Below are 22,659 nucleotides of genomic sequence, written 5' to 3' on the forward strand. Positions count from 1 at the left end.
GTTAATGATGACTCTGTTCCCTTTCCCGCAGACGAAAGTGAGGACTGCAAATGCTGGAGATCATAGTCAGCATTCGAGTCGTGCTCAAAAAGCACAGCAGGTGACGCAGCATCCGAGGATCATGAAAATCGAAGTTTCAGGCAGGCACCCTTCATCAGTAACCTTTCACGCAGCCAATTTATGATCAATATTGCTACTATCCCTTCTATTCCTTCATCCCCAGGTTTCATGCACAGCGGTCTCACAGAACTTTTGTCTTTTGTTTTGCCAATCTACATTTATCTGATCGCTTTGGATTAGCATCATCAAGACTTCTTCTTACCTCATCAAAAAAATCGGCAGAAAATTCACCACAATTTTCTGTGAACAATTCTATTTTAACTTTCCTGAATGAAACACATATTTCTTCACGTGGCACCTCATTTTGTCTGGTATGACCGTTTGCAACATGTTTCATACAGGTTTAAACGGTTATCCTGTCAGTACTGAATTAATTGACAAAATGTTTCTCATGGCAAACTGAAAGCGTGCATACCTTTTACAGATGAGGAAATGTGTCTGAATGAGTTGTGACTTGGACATTAGTTATCGTGAATACAAAGTAAAGTCAATCAGGTTGTGATGCTGTTGACCTCTACCACACTTTCAGAAGCTGCCAGACAAGCTGAATACTTCCAGCATTTTCTGTGTTTTTAAAAAAATATACATCAGATTGCCAGAATTTGGTTTCTGCACTTGAACTTGGGACAAAAGGGATGAAAAGTGGGTCGGAAGCAGGAGCAGTCACCTCCTTCAGTCATGCAAAACCCAGCTCTTCCTCTGTTTTTGTAGTTTTGTGACAACACTAACTGGCATGAATATTGGATTTTAATGATCATCTAAGTATTTACATGTTACACTTTCAGCCCAAATATGGAAGAAAAAAAGCATCAATTTATATCAATTTCACAATTTATGTGTGCATGTCCAGGTCATAATTCTACTTTGAAGGGGAAGGCAGCATTTCATATTGGTAACAGTAAATGCTAACGATTCGCAGGTCATGGCTGTGAGAGCACGGAATCCAAATGACTGGACTTCCAGGGACAGTCGCTATTTCTATGAACATGGACACTGTCTGATTCAGCATTACAGACTCCCATCCTTCTGCTCATGATGCCTGCAGTTCTGTCTTGGTTTTGTTCTGACTGGCTTCTAATGCACGGGCTATCCAATCATCTATTATGTTGCTTTTTCTAAAGAGTGAGGATCCTTCTCTCAGAGCACACTGCCTCCGTAGTTCAATGCTTAGATAGGGGAGGAACACAGACAGGGGAATGGCTGAATGCTTCCTTTCTTTGCTGCAACCAAACTCTGGAGTTGAAATTTGAAATGGGACAAAATAAGCCAATTGAGTGCAATCCTATTTTCTGGCTGATCTCTCCAAAGGCCACAGTCACTTCGCCAGAACGTGTCTGTGTGTTTGCCTCTGTAAGTGAAATGGAGTTTAGATCACCGACGTGGTGTGAACACAGGTTATCCATCTTAAACTTCAGTCGGATACATTGCAAAACGTGCCTGGATGATAGCATTACGACGAGTGCTTGAAACATTTGAGAACACAACGGGAGAGGCCAAGAGCTGAAAACTTGGATGATGGGCCTCTTTCCATGCTGTAACCAGTCGATGACTTGCTCAAACTTATGTACTGATAAATTAAACGCCATATGCTTTGGCATTAAAAAGCAGTTCAACAGCTTGCGAGGAAGCACTGGTGGTGTATTGGTTAAGAGTCGGTGTTTTCTTCACTGCGGCCAGGGTTGGGTGCCTGGTCAGGGAATCAGGTTATATTGTTGCTGAGAGTGACAACAACGACAGTGGAGCAGCTCTGATGGGAATGCTTCAATATCTCAGACCAGTTCATGCCTCGAGAACATCAGAGTTCATGTCACTGCTCCTTCAAGAAGGGGAAGGTACCTTGAAAGTCTCCGCTCATTCGGTCAGTTCATCCTTCGTTCCCCTAAAGATTCACAGATTTGAAACGGGGCTCTTTTTAATTGTTTCCTTAAAACTCCCACGGGTTGCAGGTATTGGATTGGTTTGAAATTGATAATGTGCACAAGAGCAGCGTGCGAGACGCTCCTATCTTCCCCTCTTCTGACAGCGGTCTGAGGTTGACTCTGATATTCTCGGTTGCATTCATCGATCGGAGACATTAATCGGTATATTAAAAAGTGCCACAAATAATTCAAACAGAATGAAATTCTTTCAAATGTTCTGGCTACAAAGTATTCAGAAACAGCTCATGTTTGAGAGATATTTAGGAAAACCGAGTTTAAGAAGATAAACAACTTGCTTTGCGAGATGCTTCCAATGAAGACGTCAATTCATTTGAACGATTCGATGGAATTTTAGTTCTTTCTATTACCACAGACACATCTTGCGAGAGTGACAAATGCCTCAGTAGGGACCGACTTTCAGAAAATTAGGAATTTAACCATTTGGCTACTTCTTCCTTCACTTTAGACTTGAAACCAGAGCCTGTTTACGTAAGCAAAGATGTAAACAGGCAGCAGGCTGCCATTCGAGGACAGGCCAAGCCGTTTAGAATTGATACACGCTGAACGTATACCTCCTGAGGCAGCCTGGCTTCCTGTAATCTCCCATCCTCCTGCCTGTTTACTTTGGATTTCTCTAGTTGTGTTGTCGTTACACAGGAAGAGAAGCATTAAGCCGCTTCCCGTACGTCTCCTCCCCAACTGTTTCCCCGTTACTCTATGGCTTCTACTCTCTCATGTTGCTCTTCCTGCCAAACTGGAGCATTCTTCGCGTCAGCTGCTTGTTATCCACATGTTCCTCGAAGGAGAAAAACAGAAGTGGAATTTCAAACTCAAACAGCTTAGCCCTGGAGAAAACTACTTCACGCTTTTTCATCAGAAATAATTACCACCCCATCTAACCCGATGATTATCTTATATGTCTCTATTAAGTCACCTCTCAACCTTCTACTCGCCCACGGAAACAGCGTCAAGTCCCTCAGCCTTTCCTCGTAAGATCTTCCCTTCATACCAGGCAACATCCGAGGAAATCGGCCCGCTTTCCAAAGTTTCCACATCCTTCTTATAATGTGGTGAACAGAACTGTACACGATACTCCAAATGCGGCCGCACCAGAGTTTTGTACAGCTGTCGCATAACCTCATGATTCCGAAACTCGATCCCTCTATTAATGAAAGCTAAAACACTGTATGCCTTTTTAACAACCCTGTCAACCTGGGTAGCAAATTTCAAGGATCTCTGTTCCTGAACATCTCCACTTCCAAGAAACTTACCATAAGCACAATACTTTGCAATCCGGTTACTCTGACCAACAAGAATCACCTCACACTTTTCCGCATTAAACTCTATTTGCCACCTCTCAGCCCAGCTCTGTAGCTTATCTCTGTCTCTCTGTAAACTACAACATCCTTCGTCACTATCCACAACTCCAGCGACCTTAGTGTCGTCTACAAATTTACTAACCCACCCTTCTACGCCCTCATCCAGGTCGTTTATTAAAATGAAGAGCAGCAGTGTACCCAACACCGACCCTTGCGGTACACCACTGGGAACTGGTGCCTAGGATGAACATTTCCCATCAACCACCGCCTTCTGTCTTCTTTCGGCAAGCCAATTACTGATCCAAACTGCTATATCTCCCATAATCCCACTCTCCCGCATTTTGTACCACAGCCTACTCTGGGGAATCTTATCGAACGCCTTGCTGAAAACCAGATACACTAAGTGAACCGGTTTACTCTCATCTACCTGTTTGGTCATCTTCTCAAAGAACTCAATAAAGGTTGTGAGGCACGACCTACCCTTCACAAAACTGTGCTGACTATCCCTAATCAAATTATTCTTTTCCAGATGATTATAACTCCTGTCTCTTATAACCTTTTCCAACATTTTACGAACAACTGAAGTAAGGCTCACTGGTCTGTAATTACCAGGATTGTCTCTACTCCCCTTCTTGAACAGGTGAACCACATTTGCTATCCTCCAGTTTCTGGCACTCTTCCTGTGGACAATGACGATTTAAAGATCAATATCAAAGGCTATGCAATCTCCTCTCTGCCTCCCCAGAGGATCCTAGGATAAATCCCATCCGGCCCAGGGGATTTATCTACATTCACACTCTGTAGGATTTCTAATACCTCTTCCTTGTGAACCTCAATCCCACCTAGTCTAGTAGCCTGTATCTCAATATTCTCCTCGACAACATGGCCGTTTTCTAGGAGATTAATGTCGAAAGATATTCATTTAGTGCTTCCCCTATGCCCTCTTCTCCACGCACATCTTCCCATTACTATCATTGATTGGCGCTAATCTTACTCTTGTCATTCTTGTCTTCTTTAAATACCTGAAGAAAGCCTCAGGGTTTATGCTGACCCTATCCACCAACATCGTCTCATGTCTCCTCCTGGTTCTTCTGAGCTCACTCTTTAGGTCTTTCCTGGTTGTCGTGTAATCCTCAAGCGGCCTAACTGAGCCTTCACATCTCATCCGAACATATACCTCTTTCTTCATCGTGACCAGAGATTCAACTTCCTTCATAAATTACAGCTCCCGCGCTCTACAGCTTCCTCCATGCCTGACAGGTGCATACATATGTTAGACACTCAGGAGCTTTTCCTTGATTAAGCTCCACATTTCTAATGTGCCCAAAACCTGCACTTTCCATCCCCATATGCCTAAATTGTGCCTAGTCGCATCGAAATTACCTTTTCCCCAGCTGTAGATATTGCACAGTGGTATGCATCTGTCCGTTTCTATCACTAAAGTAAACATAACAGAATTGTGATCGCTATCACCAAAGTGCTCACCTACTTCCAAGTCTAACTCCTGGCCGCGCTCATTACACAGTACCAAATCTAATGTGGTTTCACCCCTTATTGGCCTGTCCACATAATGTGTCAGGATGCCCTCCTGCACACATTGGACAAAAACGGATCCAACTATAGTAGTCATACTATAGTGTTTCCAGTCAATATTTGGAAAGTTGAAGTCCCCCATGACAACTACCTTCTCTGTCTCATTGCTATCGAGAATCATCTTTGCTATCCTTTCCCCAATATCTCTGGTAGCATTTGGAGGCCGATAGAAAACTCCCAACAGCGTGACCTCTCCTTTCCTGTTTATAACCTCAGCCCATACTACACCAGTTGATGAGTCTCCTAACATCCTCTCTGCAACTGCAATGCTGTCCCTTGACCAATAATGCCACTTTTACCATCTTCTCCGTTTAGATTAGATTAGATTACTTACAGTGTGGAAACAGGTCCTTAGGCCCAACAAGTCCACACCGACCCTCCGAAGAGCAACCCACCCAGACCCATTCCCCTACGCCTAACACTCGGGGCAATTTAGCATGGCCAATTCACCTAACCTGCACATCCTTTGGACTGTGGGAGGAAACCGGAGCACCTGGAGGAAACCCACGCAGACATGGAGAGAATGTGCAAACTTCACACAGACCGTCGCCCAAATTGGGAATTGAACCTGGGGCGTCTGGCGCTGTGAGGTAGCAGTGCTAACCACTGTGTTACTGTGCCGCCTACTGTTCTTCCTGAAACATGTAAATTCTGGGACCTGCAACAATCATTCCTGTGCCTGCTCTATCCATGTATCCGAAATGGTCACAACATTGACGTCCCAGGTACCAACCCATGCTGCAAGTTCATCCACCTTATTTTGGATGCCCCTGGCGTTGAAGTAGACACACTTCAAACCAACACCTTGCTTGCTGGTGCCATCTTGCATCCCTGATATTTGATTTCGGATCTCCATACTCTCAACCTTTTGTATACTCGAACTACAATTTTGGTTCCCATCCCCTTGCTGGATTAGTTTAAACCCACCCCCAATAACCTTAGCGAATATCCCCTCCCCAGGATATTGGTACCCTTCTTGTTCAGCCGAAGACCATCCTGCTTGTGCAGGTCCCACCTACCCCAGAAAGAGCCCCAATTATCCAAGAATCCAAAACCCACCAGCCTCCACCATCCCTGTAGCCACGTGTTGAACTCCAATCTCTTCCTATTCCTCACCTCACTAGCACGTGGCACGGGCAAGGAAACAGAGACAACAACTCTGTTCGTCCTAGCTCTAAGCTTCCATCCTAGCCCCCTGAATTTCTGCCTTAAATCCCCATCTCTCTTCCTACCTATATCGTTGGTGCTCGCTGGACCATGACCTGTGGCTGCTCCCGTTCCCACTTAAGAATCCCAAAAACACGATCAGAGATATTATGAACCCTGGCACCTGGGAGGCAACACACCAACCGTGAGTCTCTTCCGTCCCCACAGAACTTTCTATCTGTCACCTAACTATGGAGTCCCCAATGACTACTGCTCTGCTCCTCTCCCCCCTTCCCTTCTAACCAGCAAGGATAAACACTGTGCCATAGCCCGGTGTCCCACTGATTTCTCCTGGTAAGTCGTCCCCCACAATAGTATTCAAAACGTAAACTTATTTTTGAGGGGAATGGCCACAGGGAAGCTCTGCAGTGCCTGCCAGTTGCACTTCCGTCCCTTGACTATAACCATTTTGCCTTTTACTTGTACCTGAGGAGTGACTAACTCCCTGTAACTCCCCTCAATAACCCTCTCTGCCTCCCGAATGATCCAAAGTTCATACAGCTCTAGCTCCAGTTCCCTAACGCGGTTTTCGTGGAGCTGGAGTTGGGTGCACTTCCCGCAGATGTCGTCAGCAGGGACACTAGTCTTGACCCTCACCTCCCACATTCGGCAGGAGGAACATTCAAATGCCCTCACTTCCATTCCCACGATTCTAAATTCCCAAAGAGACTGTTGAAAAAAACAAAGAATAAAAAAAAACCTCGTTATCTTACCAATCTTACATTACCCACACCTCAACCCACCTATCACACTCTCAGATAACTTGTCTCCTCCTATTTGTCTCTGTACCGCCTCGGCTCAAAAGCCTCATTCCAAATGAAGAGCTCTTGCCTGAAACGTCGATTCTCCTGCTTCTCGGGTGCTGCCTGCCCTACTGTGCCTTTCCAAGTCCACAATCTCTACTCAGTGGCGAGGCAGTGGATTTGTGTTGGGGACTGAAGATAGAGGCCTCACTTTTACACAATTCAATTGTAGGTAATGTCTGCTCCAACAGGACATGATATCAGAGAGGTCCAGAGAGTGTTTGACCTCGAGCGAACAGGGATTTGATGGTGATCACATCCACCTGTTGACCTGCTCCTTCGCAGAGGTGGAGGCTTGCAAATTTCCTGTCAAATTGTTGGTGCCTAAATCCCTTAACTTCAATCCTAGCTTCAGGCACAATCCACAGTCTGTGAGAGACTCTTTCTCATTCTCTTGATTTTTAAAAAATATAGTATCAATTTGCAGCATATTAGAAGGGGTAGTTTTAATAAACAATCAGTCCACCATGATAAGATGAAGTCGCGCAATTTATCCGAAATAGAACTTGATCAGAGTTTGAACATGGAAGGAAAAGGCTCCGGTTACAGTGGGAGAGAATCGTTCACTTGTTGTGTGTGTGTGGACAAGGCTTCTGCACCCACCAGAGCTCACAAACTACAATTGTAGTCATATTTAAGTGAGACTGTTGACAAGTGATGATTAATTTCTCCATCTGAGCTGAAACCCCATGAAAGCAATGATACCAGGAACAAGCTCAATGTGTGGGAAGGGATACACTCCTTCTCTGACCCACTGCGACACCTGGTCTATCACAATGACGAGAAATAATTTCAATGTCTGGATTGCGGAAAATGCGATAACACGTCCTGTGATTGGATTATCCAATACCATGCTCATACCCATGAAAAAACTTTCATCTGTCCAGAGTTCCGAAAGTATTATCATACCTCTGTGTAGTTGATGGATGGGAAATGTGCTCACACGAATGAAAGTCCTTTAGAACTTCTGGGGGCCTGGCATCCGATCCACGTGCTCACCCAGAGGACAGACATCTTCAATTCCACAACTGTGGGACGTGCTGCAAATGTCCGATCGACGTGAAGTCCCATCAACATTACTAACTGGTCTTTTCAACGCCCAGACCGTGACTAGTGTTGCAAATGCTCCTGGGGACTGACATGGCATCAACGTATTCACAAAGAAGAGACCCTTCAAATGCTGAGATTGTGGTAATCACTATACAAGTTCCTTCGGATCGTTTAATCATGAACGTCTTCACATTGTGGAGAGACTATCAAATATCCGGTGTGTGGGATGTGCTCTCCAGTCCCTGCAGGACTGATGTTCCATCGACATTTTCACAAGTTGAGAGACACTTCAATTGTTTTCACTGTGGGACTCGGTTCGGGCGATCATCTCAACTCTCAGTACACCAGCGAGTTTGCAGTGGGCAGAACGTATTTTCCTGCTTCATTTGAGAAAAACAGTTAGCTTATTCATCGACCCTGCTGAGACCGCAGAGAGATCCACTGGGGGAAGGAATTCACTCACTCATCGAGCCTGCTGAGAGAGCTCAGAGCGCAGAGTTCAACTGCGATTGGACTTTGTTGTTCGTGACATTCAGGACTGAAAGCAAAGTTTTCATATTTTAGATAAATGTCAAACAAATCAATTTTGTATTCAATACCTTCCCACACATTGAGCTTGTTCCTGGTATCATTGCTTTCATGGGGTTTCAGCTCAGATGGAGAAATGAATCATCACTTGTCAACAGTCTCACTTAAATATGACTACAATTGTAGTTTGTGAGCTCTGGTGGGTGCAGAAGCCTTGTCCACACACACACACAACAAGTGTACGAGAGGTCAATGTAAGGATGGGGTTCCGTAGTACTTGAAGCATCAACACAGGTTCTTAAGGGCAAATGTAATAGAATTCTATGAGGAGGTAATGAGCAAGTGAGAAACAGTATATTCTGTGAATGTGATCAGCTTGAATTCGCAGCTGGCATTTTTCAAGGTGCAGTATCGGAAGCTGCGAAATAAGGGTCTATGGTGTCATGGGCAAAGTACTGGCAAGGCTTGAGTTTTGGCTGACTGGCTGAAAACAGTTGGGTGAAAGGGTCTTTTCCAGGATGGCAGCGCGTGATGTGTGGAGTTCAGCAAGAGTCAGTTTTGGCACCACAACTATTCCCGTTATGTGTGAACGATCGGGTCAAAGGACCTGAGAGTTTTGTTGATATTTTGCAGAATACACAACAACAGGTGGAAGGACAGATGGTTTTGAGGAAGTGGGCAGGCTGCAGAATGACATGGACTTGATTAATGCATGGATAAAAAATTGTTGCAGTTCGAACACTGTGTGGAAAAGAGAGAGGTCATAAAGTAATGGCATGATTAGAGGCATAGACCATTTTGTGACGGGGAAAGGCTTCAGAGATCCCTCGGTTAAAGGCACTTGAGAGACCTAGTTGAGGTTTCTCTTATGTTTAACATGCAGGTTCTGTTGGCCGTTAGGAGAGTAAATGCAATGTTGGCATTCATTCAAGCGAGTTTAGAACCAACTGCAGAGATTTGCAACTGACGCGAGAAGAGGCTCTCGTCAGACGCATTTGGATTATCTAGAATAGCTTTTGCCCTCATGTCTAAAGGGAGATATATTATGAGTGGTGGATAGGAGGTTTACAATGGCTGACACAGTGGTAGCACTGCTGTCTTCCAGCCTCAGCAACGATGGTTCAATGTCTTCATCGGGCGACTGTCTGCAGTTTGCACGTTCTTTCCGTGTCTTCGTGAGTTTTCTCCACAGAAGGAAAATACGTTGTTGATGTCATTTGGCCATGGGAAATGCAGAGTTAGAGGAATCGGGTAGAGGTGTGAGGTTTTGTGCAATGATCTTCGAATGTTTCATGGGTTCTTCTTGGGCTGATTTGCCTTTTTGCACATTGTCAGGATTCTATTGGAACAACGTTGATCGCAGGGATGAAGGACGTGTCGTCGAAGAATTTATTTTTTTTTAAAAGCACAGTTTCCATGTAAACATGCGATCTCAAGTCAATCTCTTGAACAATATGAGGAGTGGAGGGGCATTCTTCAAAGGAAATCATGAAGGCAAAGCGAGCATATTAGATAGCCTTAGCACATAAATTTAAGGATAAAGTAAAGATATTTTATAAGTACATTCAGTGCTCGAGACCAAATCGGATCCGAGGAAGATGCAAGAGCTAACATTTGTCTTGTACCTCAGCAGATGGGAGAGACACTAAATGTTCATTTCACATTAGTGAACGAAATGGAGACTACAAACATTTATGTTTTGAAAGTAGTTCACATTGAAAAGAGGAAGTTCCGAAAGACTTGGAAAATATAAAGTTGGATATTTCTCTGGGATCTGATCTCGTGCAGCAAGGGCTTTGTGGGAAAACAGGGAAATAAACTGTTGGGCTCTTGGTAGAAATATTTGCATCACCTATTACTGCGAGTGGTGTGCCCAATAAATAGAGTGTAGTTTTGTTGAGGAAGGGATGAATGGAGAAAACTGAAAATGATAGACCTGTGAGGCTTGCTAAGGTCGTGGGTAAGTTGTTGGAAGCAATTCTGAGCAATCGGATTTATATGTATTTTGAGAGACGAGTAATGAATAGGGCTAATCAGTTTGGTTTTGTGCGAGGGAATTTCTGTCCCACAAACATGGTTGGGTTATTTGAGGACGTAACCAAGAATATTGATGAGGACTAAGTGGTAAGCATTGTTCAGTTGGAATTTAATAAATCCTTTTAAAAGGTTCCACAAGGTTGATTAATTTTTAACATAGAATTCAACGTAAGCTTTACAATTAGATATAAAATTAATTTAATGGTAGAAGGCATGAACGGTGGTGGAAGTTAGTGTTCTGACTGGAGGACTGTTACCAGCTGTGTTCCACAGGGTTCAATACTGAGCCCACTTTCGTTTTTCATTCATACAAATGATTTAGATAAAAATGTATAAAACATGGTCAGTGAGTTTGCAGATGAGATCAAGATTGGTAGGAGAGTGGACAGTACAAAAGATTGTGTCAGATTGTAACAGTAGATTATCAGTAAAAGCTACTGAAGTAATGTATTTGAATTATTTGATTTCCTCTTGCTAATCAAATGTTGGACCCGGCAGATCGAACGAAATCAGAAGCACTGTGGTCAAAGCAAACGTTCACACTTGAGGAAATACCCGGGAATCAGGGTGATGTTACTGAGCAATTGCCTGTGTGTGATGACATCACCCACATGAATACACAGCATTTGGGTTTGCGCAAACAGGTGATCTCGACAAAGAATGTGAATGTCTGTGGAAAAATCGAAAAGGAAATTTATCAGAACAGTCAAAGAAATGCGGAATATTATATCTAAGTTCAGGGTGGAGAAGTTGAAGTTGTTCTACAGAGATCAAAAACGACTCAGGTGTAATTTGTTCAACATACCAAGGTTTTAGTACGTTTAGGAAGTTAGAGGAAGAGCAGCTGTTCCCGTTTCATGGGAAACAAATTTATGATATTGTGCAAGAATTACTGCGAGTCAGAAGGTAAAACTTCCATGTTGCTTTTGTCTTAGCGAATAAAGTGGCATGATTTAATCTTGATACATAATTTGATTTCCGTGTTCGAATCTGTAAATCCTCATCTGACATGGTGTAAAATAATTTTGCAAAGGTCATCTTAGTCCGGGACTGAAGTTCAGAAAAGAAGAAATATTTCTGTTTTTTTGGAGCTTGCTGTGTTTACATTCTCCCTGCCTCACTCTGTGTAGAAGTACTTAAAAGCTCCATTCCTGTCAGTGCAGGTGAGACATTCACAAAACCAGCAAATATTATCACCCACAATGCTTGACTTCAATTGTCACCACTTTGTGACGCGGTACGTTTCATTTGCAAAGAAAGCACATTTATCACCATGAAGCTTCCTTTGACCCTTTGTCTGCCCGTCCACTCAATTTGATCACTGCTGTTCTGATAAATTTCACCTCTACTCTCCTGTTGTTCTTCCGTAATTCGACGGAACCTCGAACCGAATCCTAACTTCATGCTAATTTCTAGTTGTTTATTTTACATCAATGACCAGACCAGAACAAGCTTGCAGGAAATTGAATAACACACAAAAAAAATTAAAAATATCCTTCCAGAAAATTAACCGACTGCAGTGTCAGAATATGAGAAATGTCAGAGTGCAATGATATTTAGTCAATTTCATAATGCACAGATACTCCCACACGAGCTGAGTCTTTGCAAAATGTTTATTTACAATTGTGACAATTCCCTGGGGAAGATCCTCCCTCAATCCACAAAAATGTATGCTGCCGAAAACTATTTCAGTTCAGATTGAAATGGCTCAGGGTACTTTCCATCAACCCAATGTTTCCTGCGCCATGTCAATTGAAGTGTATCCAGATGAGGTTAGAACTTCCAGCCTCTTTTCCCAATGCTCCCTATTCCATGTCAACAGAAGTTGCCCCAGCCGAGTTTGGAGCTCCCAGCCTGGGCGTTTCACGCGCCTCTCTGCGTTCAGAGAAGGAATGCATGCTCACGGACTTTGTCACTGGCAGATGGAGTAGAGATCCACGCCTTCATTCCACTCTCAATTTCCGATCGGATCTTCGCCACTGCACCACTAAATTTCTCTAATTCCAGACCTGGGAACCGGTGTGATGTGAGTGTTCAACAGTTGTTACTACGTGGTCCCTCTGTCCTGATAAAGTAACGATGTGAAACTTCGTTGTTTTTGAGACTTACATTTCAACAATTTGTGTACTATCGCCTGTACATTTAATCTTTGCTAGAAATCTATTGAACTCAGTCTTCAACATTCTCAATGATGGAATCTCCACAGCCAATGAGGGCATCGAAGATGACGATTCATTCCAATCTCAGTTCGTTGTCCTCTTGTGAATGTGGTGCTGTTCCTCGCCAATCTCAGCCATTGCATTTATTGCTTTTACTGTTGAGTTTTTCATGTGATCGTATAGTGGTTCTTCCTCTGCATTGTGGCCGAAGCAACCTCCATTCAAATCCGAGTATCAGTAATGCGCATTTGTTCCATGTTACTTCACATAACCCTTGCAAAACAAACGCAGAAAGGAAACAATCAATTTTAATGTGAAAATACTATCCAAGGTGATGATTTATTTGCTTCAATCTTTATCTGCATCGAATCTCGGAGAATTTTCTCCCTTTCACAATCACTATTCTTTCTTTCCATCCCTCCTCCCATGTCTCTGGGGCATTGCACAAATTAACATTCACTTTCACATTGACACCGGTAGGTTAGTGTTGCAGCTGTCACTCTTGTTAGGTGAACATGCCCGAATACCACCATGAGGACCTTTAAGCCACTTTATGCAATCAGATAATGTGGTTGGTTATCAATCCTCATGTACAGTGTTTGATTTGCAAGGACCAGAGTTCATTGGAGCACTGGGTTCATGAAAGGATACAGAACAATTTCGAGGGAAAGAGACTTTATTGGAAAAGACCAATGTTTGTGAATTCCCCACATTTATTTCAAGTCTTTATTCGTCTCTCACTAGAGTATTATGTACAATGCTGAAATTCACATAAAAGATGCGATATGACAGCTGTGGAAACGGTGCAGAAGTGATTTGCCAATATATTGTCTGGATTGAAGAACTTCAGCTATGATAGAGTTCATTTAGACTGGCCTTGTTTTTCTGAGAGCTGTAGAGGTTGAGAGGAGACAGTATTGAGATGTAGGAAATAATGAGTGGAATGGGTTGGGTACACTTAACGAAAACTTTCCCTATGATGGAGGGATCAATCAAACGGTAGCCATAGATTTAAGATAAGGGTCATAAATGTTCGAGTAGCTGTACATGTGGTACATGTGGTACAGGGGAGTGGTTGGAATCTGGACATCACTGTTTGTATGTGTCAGAGCGGCAGAAATTCTCACAATTTTTAGAGATATTTAACTGTGAATTTGTAATACTTAAGGCATACAACGTTAAATGATGGAAAATGGGATGAGGATAATCAAGCAGGTGTTATTGACAAGAACATGCGCAAGTAGCTTGCCGGCTCAGTTAGCTCTGACATCCACCGTGTGGCGTTTGGTAACCTCAGTTGTCACGTGGGAGGCCAGGGTTCATTTTCCCGCTGGGCCAGCTCTGACTGTTTCAGGGTTTCAAGGTTTGTGTAAAGATCTGCAGTTCCAGTGAAGGGTGCAGATGGTGTGGGGATGTTCAGTGGTTTTGGGAAGTTGGTTGGCGGCCGTTTCCTCCAGTTTCTCGGTGATATCCTCAAGGCAGATGAAACTCGTGTGAAGCGCTGCTGTCCTGAAGCGTTTTGAATTGGTTTGATTTCCTGACCACAGCTTTCAGTTGCTGGTTCTTGTCGTCCTTTGCATGTCCCAGTATGTTGGGTCCAGATCAACTGTTTTTTGATGGAGTAATTGGATGAGTCTCGTCATTCTAGAAATTCTCTGGCTGCACTTTATTTAGCTTGTCCTATTATTTTTGTGTTGATCCAGTCGAATTTGTTGTCCTCGTCATCGCTGTGCATTGCTACTCGGAACAGCTGGTTGTGTTGTTTACTGGATCCTCCAGAAATACTTTGCAACAGTAGATATTGTCGCAGATCCCTTGCCAAAATCAAGGCGTGGAGGACATGCCATGACCCAACACACCAATCACTCTACATTATAGGTAAAAAATGTCTCGGCACGTACAGCCAGACTCCTCTGACCACTCGCATTTATGAGAACACATAAACCGAAAGCCACGTTTGACAACATTTCACCAAAAAATGGCCCAATACCCATCGTCTGCAGGACACATTTGGACAAACAATGTTGTACGTAGTGACTGCAGGAAACATTATAAAGGACAGACCACTCACTCATGAAGATCAACTTGACACAAAACACCACTGCCAAGTGTCCTCAGTAGGTTGACTCATGACACTGAGTGTCGCTGATTCCGTGGCTCGAAGTTCGGTTGTGTGACAGTCTGAGCAATGGAGAGTGCGTTGCTGAAAAAGTACAGCAGGTTAGGCTGCATCCAAGAAGCAGGAGAATGGACGTTTCTGACATGAGTACTTCATCAGGCATTCGGCAAAAACGTCGATTATCATGCTCCTCGGATGCTGCCTGACCTTCTGTGTTTTCCAGCACCACACTCTCGATTCTGACCTCCAGTATCTACAGTCCTCACTTTCTCCTCCGTCTGCAGCAATAGTTAGTTCCTTGTGTGAGGGAACTGTTGAGATCAACAATGTAAAATTCGTTTGCTGATTGAGATATACAGCCAGGTACGTAACCCAAAAGAGTATTTCTGTTGTTTTGAGTTTCCTGGCTGCTCAATGTGTGCTTCTGTGATCGCACAGTTGGCAGTGCTCTGGGTAGCGGCTGCAGTTATCTGCGTTCGGAACCTAGATGCTATTGGTGCTGTATGATTTGTTCTTCATTTGTGAAACAGAAACACAGTGACGGATCAACTGATATTGCAAGAAGGCTAACAGGTGTGGAAAGTATCGAGGTACTGGTGACATTTGATTAGAGATCACCGAAATCAAGGAGAAAAGAATTTTGAATTCTTTCGAGTCGTGATGAAGAACAACCAGGGAAATAAGTCACCAGCGGGTACAGTTTATAAGGGCACTCACAGGAACCAAAATGCGAAATAAAACGTACAAAATGACGTAGACAGATGAAGGATGACAGTAATCATGGGTAAACTGACTTCCACTCCCCAGGTTCCCTAACTCCCACTCCCAGCCCCATTGTAAACAAATGTTAGCGAGCCATAAACATCAACGTCGTCCATTGGAACGATCCAAGTCTTTTCTAAATTTTCGATTGGGCTATTAGTTTCAGTTATTTTTCTTTCCTGGGAAACAATCTTTTTCATTGTCAGCATTCGGGAAGGAAGCCATCCTTTTTGTCAGGGAAAGAATATGATACTAAACTTTGTGCCGTGTATAATATTCTTCTGCGTCACATGTTTCTTCTACTTTCTCTCGATTTTAATAGTAATCTGTCTATTGACTCTTCCGACCAAAGTGCATGATCTAATAATCCGGACATGAAACCGCACCTGAATAGTTTGTCCCCACTCACGCAATCTATCTATATGCCTATGCATATTGCCATGATCTTATCGTAACACGCGCTCCCACGAGTGTGTATTGTCAGCACATTTGGACACATTTCACACTGCCACTTGCTGCATGCTATTAACAGAGAGATAATTGAACCCTTGAACATACCCAGTCTTGACAAGCCTCGGCTGTAAATACTTCTACACACTTGCTACACACTGAATGTGAGAACATCCTCCTCATTTGTTTGTTAAGAGGGTAACGCCTTCCCCTGAGATTGGGATCACTGGTCCTGCACAATTCTGGATATAAACAAGAGCAGGACAAACTTTTAAAGTAAAACATAATCTCACTGGCGTTTCCAGTGCCAGTTCTGAGTTTTCTTTTTTGACCTCTGTTTGAACAAACTGCCCTGATTGGCACATTATTATTGACAATGACGCATTTGCTTCACAGGTGCTTCAGTGCCTGTGATTAAAGTGGAGCTGAAAACCGCGATAGAAGTACATCTTTATTCCTCGAACATTGCCGTGTTATTAATCTCTCTGCTCATGAAAAGGGATCCTTCATATTCATTCTGTCTCTCATCAATACCGAGCATGTTTCCCTCACAGTTGATTTTAAATGTTTTCTTGTTGGAAGAGTTATCGCTGCAACTCCAGAAAACCCGCCGAAACAACTCGATATGTTCTCAGGTCTACTCATTTCTTGACATGCAGGAAACTTGCGTTCTGAACAAGAAACGGACCTGACTCAAAACGGACCTGTTTCTCTATCCACAGATGATTAAAAAAACGCATGGGATATATGTAGGTTTCACTGAGTTTATTTGAAACAAGTTGTCTTTTTCCATTAAACGTCTTCACTCATCGTTCTCTGGTCAAGTACCCTGGTCAGAGGCAGCAGTTCCTCCTGACGATTAATCCGCCCATCCACAGCTCTTTCTCCCACATCATTATAAACGTCCCCAAGAAATTTCCCATTAATCTTCTTTGCTCCAATCAAAACATTCCCAGGGTCGTGAATCTCTGTACATGGTGCAAAGCAGAATTGTGAAAAGATTCTGGGAAAATGATGCCAATTGTCAAGTGGGAAAACTGTCAACAAGCAAAACAGAAATCCCAGACCCGAGCTTTCGGAATCTTTAGGTAATCCTTGGACCGCGGATTCAGTGGAAAGTGAAGGGTGAAATGGCCGACTGGGCAGAGACAGTTTAGAAATCTTTCCGTTCTTTCGGAGGCCGGTACTTTGACTCTGATATTTTCCGGACATGAAATGATCTATGATGGTGAAGGATTCTCGTTCCTGTACGTCAGGATGTCAAATCTCATCTCAGCTCCAGGGCAATGTGAAAACGCGGGAAGAGATAGGACACTGAAAGGCTGGAAGTGAGACAATCCCGTTTGGAGGATAACTGGTTCCGGTGTCATTGGTCTGTCTTTTGACGGTGCGATCAGACTATTCCCATGTCTTCACCGTGAATCTCCCTGGATTTATTTAGGAAAAGTGCTAATTAAGGATGATTGTCAATATGGGAGGGGCAGGCTGCAGCTTGCATTCACGGATCATTGAATCCGTTGGCTCATTAGTCTCTGTGACGATGTTAGTCAGTGCGTTCGGCTCTTCACTGACAGGTTGCTGTTCTCCTACGACCCAGGAACAGAGCGACAGCTGTTCTCACACCATCTGTTTTTTTTTGTGCGCACAGTTTTGGGTTTTTACCAAGGTCAGGAAAATGTTTCTCAGAATGCTCAAAGGGAGAAGTTCCCCGTTTTAGGAGAGCTGTTTCCCGGTGACATGTATGTGTTTGCAAAGCATGAGATCAGACTGTTCCTATTGTCCACAATGAATACCCCAGGATTCATTTTGGAAACTTTAACCAATTGAGGACAATTTTCATTCTGCGAAGGGCAGGCGATAACTTGAATTCACTGACAGTCTGCTTTAGGAGATCCTGCAAGGGGCCTGCTACAAGGGACTACCTCGTCTCTGTGGAGCAATTAGTCCTCTCGTTTCGCTGTTAACCGAGAAAGTGTACACACGCATGGAGCGGCAGGTGTTCTTATCCATCCGACTCATTTGCTGTGCACTTTCGGGTTTTTAATAGGGTCAAGGATATGTATTCAAACGGAAAGCAAATCCAGTGAGGAGCCACAAATGCGTTACTGTATTGTTGAATGGCTAGTGAAGGGTTGTGGACACTCGGAATCTAAAACAAAAACAGAAACTGATGAAGGAACTCGGCAGGTTTGCCAGTACCTGTCGGAGAAAACAGAGTTCAGAGAAACTCCTGGAGAAGCTCTGAATCGTTGTCTCTATTTGTCTCTCCCCAGATGCTGCCAGATCTGTTTAGTTTCTCCTGCAATCTCTACCTTTCTTTTTAACTGAATGACCATTTCAACCACCGAGATTGATTACACAGACCAAACATGTCCTGACATTTAACCCTGTCGAAACTGTGATGATTGAATTCAAACAAACCGAACAATGATTGCCTGTCCCTCAGCTCCACAGGGAGGGAGTACTTGAAACCAGTTTAGTAGCCCGCTTCTGCAGATGTGGCCATGTAGCTTAGGCGATGGGCTTTAAATGCAATGTGGATTCCTCATGCAGTTAAGCATTTTGCTGACTGTGATTGAAAGCCGCGAGTGAACTTGAAGAGTGCTTGTTCTCTGCTTTCCTGTTTGAAGTTCAAATCGCAGGATTTAGTGAAATGCGTAAAACTCAAATAAGGAACGTTAGGAATCTGCAACTAACTGCCTGTCAGGATGGAAAAGACAGAAAACTCCAGAGCCGGTAAGACCCATTTAGTTGTCCCCTTCCATGACTGAATACATTTGCCCCTGAATACACGCCGTGACATCGAACAATTCTTCCGTCGCCTCCGCCTCCGAGCTTACTTTCATAATCAGGACTCCCGCCCACCTTCCGAGGACCCCTTCGCCCACCTCCAACACACTGCATCCACCTGGACACCCCGTGCTGGCCTATTACCTGCCCTCGACCTCTTCATTTCCAACTGCCGCCGGGACATTAACCGCCTCAACCTGTCGACCCCCCTCCCCCACTCCAACCTCTCACCCTCACAACGTGCAGCCCTCCAATACCTCTGCTCCAATCCTGACCTCACCATCAAGCCAGCGGACAAAGGGGGCGCAGTGGTAGTCTGGCGCACTGACCTCTACATCGCTGAAGCCAAACGCCAACTCGAGGACACCTCTTCCTACCGCCCCCTTGACCATGACCCCACCCCCCATCACCAAACCATCATCTCCCAGACCATACAGAACCTCATCACCTCAGGAGATCTCCCACCCACAGCTTCCAACCTCATAGTCCGGGAACCCCACACTGCCCGGTTCTACCTCCTTCCCAAGATCCACAAGCCTGACCACCCTGACCAACCCAATGTCTCAGCATGCTCCTGCCCCACTGAACTCATCTCTACCTACCTCGACACTGTCCTATCCCCCCAAGTCCTGGAACTGCCCACATACGTTCGAGACACCACCCACGCCCTCCACCTCCTCCAAGACTTCCGTTTCCCCGGCCCCCAACGCCTCATCTTCACCATGGATATCCAATCCCTCTACACCTCCATCCGCCATGACCAGGGCCTCCAAGCCCTTGTTTTTTTCCTCTCCAGACGTCCCCAACATTACCCTTCCACCGACACTCTCATTCGTTTGGCCGAACTGATCCTCACCCTTAACAATTTCTCCTTTGAATCCTCCCACTTCCTCCAGACCAAAGTGCCTGTCTCTTTGTTGGCTACGTAGAACAGTTGATCTTCCGTAATTACACTGGCATCACTCCCCACCTCTTCCTCCGCTACATTGATGACTGCATTGGCGCCACCTCGTGCTCCCTCGAGGAGGTTGAGCAATTCATCAACTTCACCAACACATTCCACCCTGACCTTAAATTTTCCTGGACCATCTCTGACACCTCCCTCCCCTTCCTGGACCTCTCCAGCTCCATTAGTGACGACCGACTTGACACTGACATTTTTTTACAAACCCACCGACTCCCACAGCTACCTGGATTACAACTCTTCCCATCAGAGATGGTCCAGGAAAATTTAAGGTCAGGGTGGAATGTGTTGGTGAAGTTGATGAATTGCTCAACCTCCTCGAGGGTACACGAGGTGGCGCCAATGCAGTCATCAATGTAGGGAATACGGGATGGCATCTCTTGCAAAAATGCCATCCCGTATTCCCAATTCCTCCGCCTCCCCCGTATCTGCTCCCAGGAGGACCAGTTCCACCACAGAACACACCAGATGGCCTCCTTCTTTAGAGACCGCAATTTCCCTTCCCACGTGATTAAAGATGCCCTCCAACGCATCTCGTCCCCACCCCTCCAACCGTAACAAGGACAGAACGCCCCTGGTGCTCACCTTCCACCTACAAACCTCCACATAAATCAAATCATCCGCCGACATTTCCGCCACCTCCAAAAAGACCCCACCACCAGGGATCTATTTCCCTCTCCACCCCTTTCCGCCTTCCGCAAAGACCGTTCCCTCCGTGACTACCTGGTCAGTTTCACGCCCCCCTATGACCCACCCTCCCAACCTGGCACCTTCTCCTGCCACTGCAGGAATTGCAAATCCTGGACCCACACCTCCCCCTCACCACCATCCAAGGCACCAAAGGAGCCTTCCACATCCAAAGTTTTACCTGCACAGCCACAAATATCATTTATAGTATCCGTTGCTCCCGATGCGGTCTCCCCGACATTGGGGAGACTGGACACCTCCTAGCAGAGCACTTTAACGGAACATCTCTGGTACACCCGCACCAATCAACCCCACCGCCCTGTGACCCAACATTTCAACTCCCCCTCCCACTCTGCCGAGGACATGCAGGTCCTGGGCTTCCTCCACCTCCACTTCCTCATCACCCAACGCCTGGAGGAAGAACGCCTCACCTTCCGTCTCGGAACACTTCAACCCCAGGGCATCAATGTGGACTTCACCAGTTTCCTCATTTCCCCTTCCCCACCTCCAGCCATCCAGCTCAGCACCGCCCTCATGACCTGTCCTAATGGCCGATCTCCCTTCCCACCTATCCATTCCACCCTCGTCTCTGACCTATCCCCACCCCCATTCACCCATTGTACTCTTTGCTACCTTACCCCATCCTCCACTCTGACCTATCACCTTCTTCCCCACCTCATTCACCTATTGTACTCTATGCTACTTTCTCCCCATCCCCACCCCCTCTCAGTTATCTCCCCACTCTACAGGCTCCCGGCCTCTTTCCTGATGAAGGAAGTTTGCCCGAATCATCGATTTTCCTGCTCCTCGGATGCTGCCTGACCTGCAGTGCCTTTCCAGCACCCCTCTAATCTAGACTCTGGTGTCCAGCATCTGCAGTCCTTGTTTTTACCTTATTGGAGGAGGAGACGACGGAGATAAGGCATGTTGTAGACACTGAAGCAATTTACAGGGATAGGGATGGTCGTCTGGAATGCAGTGCTTTTCAAATATGTGGAGGGACTATTGGGAAGGGAGGAGGTTACAGCGATAGGATCTGTTATAGGAATTAAATATTATTGAAGACACTGGATCACAAGACATGCCATAAATGCAGTGTTGCAGAGTAGTGAGTTTTAATATAACAGAACTTGCATTGGGGTGGTGATTGAGCCTGGGATGTGTGTGTGTGTATACTGTGCTCCCCTCCAGCACAGTATCTATGTCATGTTGTGTTAATAGATGTTTGGAGCCCTCTCATTGTTCTTTGCTCTGTGCACTGTGGGTGACTTTACCTCACGACAGGATTTATTGAAGGCTCTAGATCTCCTTTCCCTTTCTCTCTCTCTGGCAAACCAACTGCGTTCAATGAGGTGATGGACGATCCACCCAGCAGCTGGGAAGGCTATTGAGTCAGGACTTTCCTGAGTACCTACAGGAGACAGAGAACTAGACACAATGGGAAATTCAACAGATGCAGTGAGGGTTACACATGGAGGATGGCACTGAGTCCCACAGAGATCTGGAAAATGGAGCGATATTAAGCAATAGTCCAAGATTGCTGGAAGATGTCAGGATCTAGCTTTAGCTTGATGATGCCCTGGTATCAGTGCTCAGGAATGAGCACCCAGTGAGCAGGTGAAGTAATGGCCTCCTGGTATTATTGTGAGAGAATGTATCCAAAACCTCAGCTAATGTTCAGGGGAGGCAGGATTTAATCCCGCCATCTGAAAAGGAGACATTTGAAATCAATAATTTTAAAAATAATAATTAACAATTCACAAATAAGTATGAAACCATTACTGATGTACAACAAATCCAAACCCTTGTCCTTTCGAGGGGACATCTGCAACTGTTGCAACATTGTGCAACTGTTAAGGGATACAACTATTGCAGAGGGACCGTGTAATGAAACATAGTGAATGAGTAATGTCACCTGGAGAGATCCTTCGGGAAATTGTGATAAAGTGCAGTTTAAAGAAATATAAAGTTTTAAAGTGAATCACAGAAAGGACAAGCTACAACTAGAAACAAAAATAGCCAATGACATGAGTTTGAGAGGAGAACTGACCAAGGTAAACAGGCTAAACAGACTGAAATATGTGCCTGTAAATGAACAGTGGAAAACATTTGAAGGGACAATGCAAAATACTCAATAAAACGACATTCAATTG

This window comes from Chiloscyllium plagiosum, unplaced genomic scaffold (assembly GCF_037043375.1).
Source record: "Chiloscyllium plagiosum isolate Xiang-an unplaced genomic scaffold, Cpla_swu_hap1 HiC_scaffold_51, whole genome shotgun sequence".
Classification (NCBI taxonomy): Eukaryota; Metazoa; Chordata; class Chondrichthyes; order Orectolobiformes; family Hemiscylliidae; genus Chiloscyllium; species Chiloscyllium plagiosum.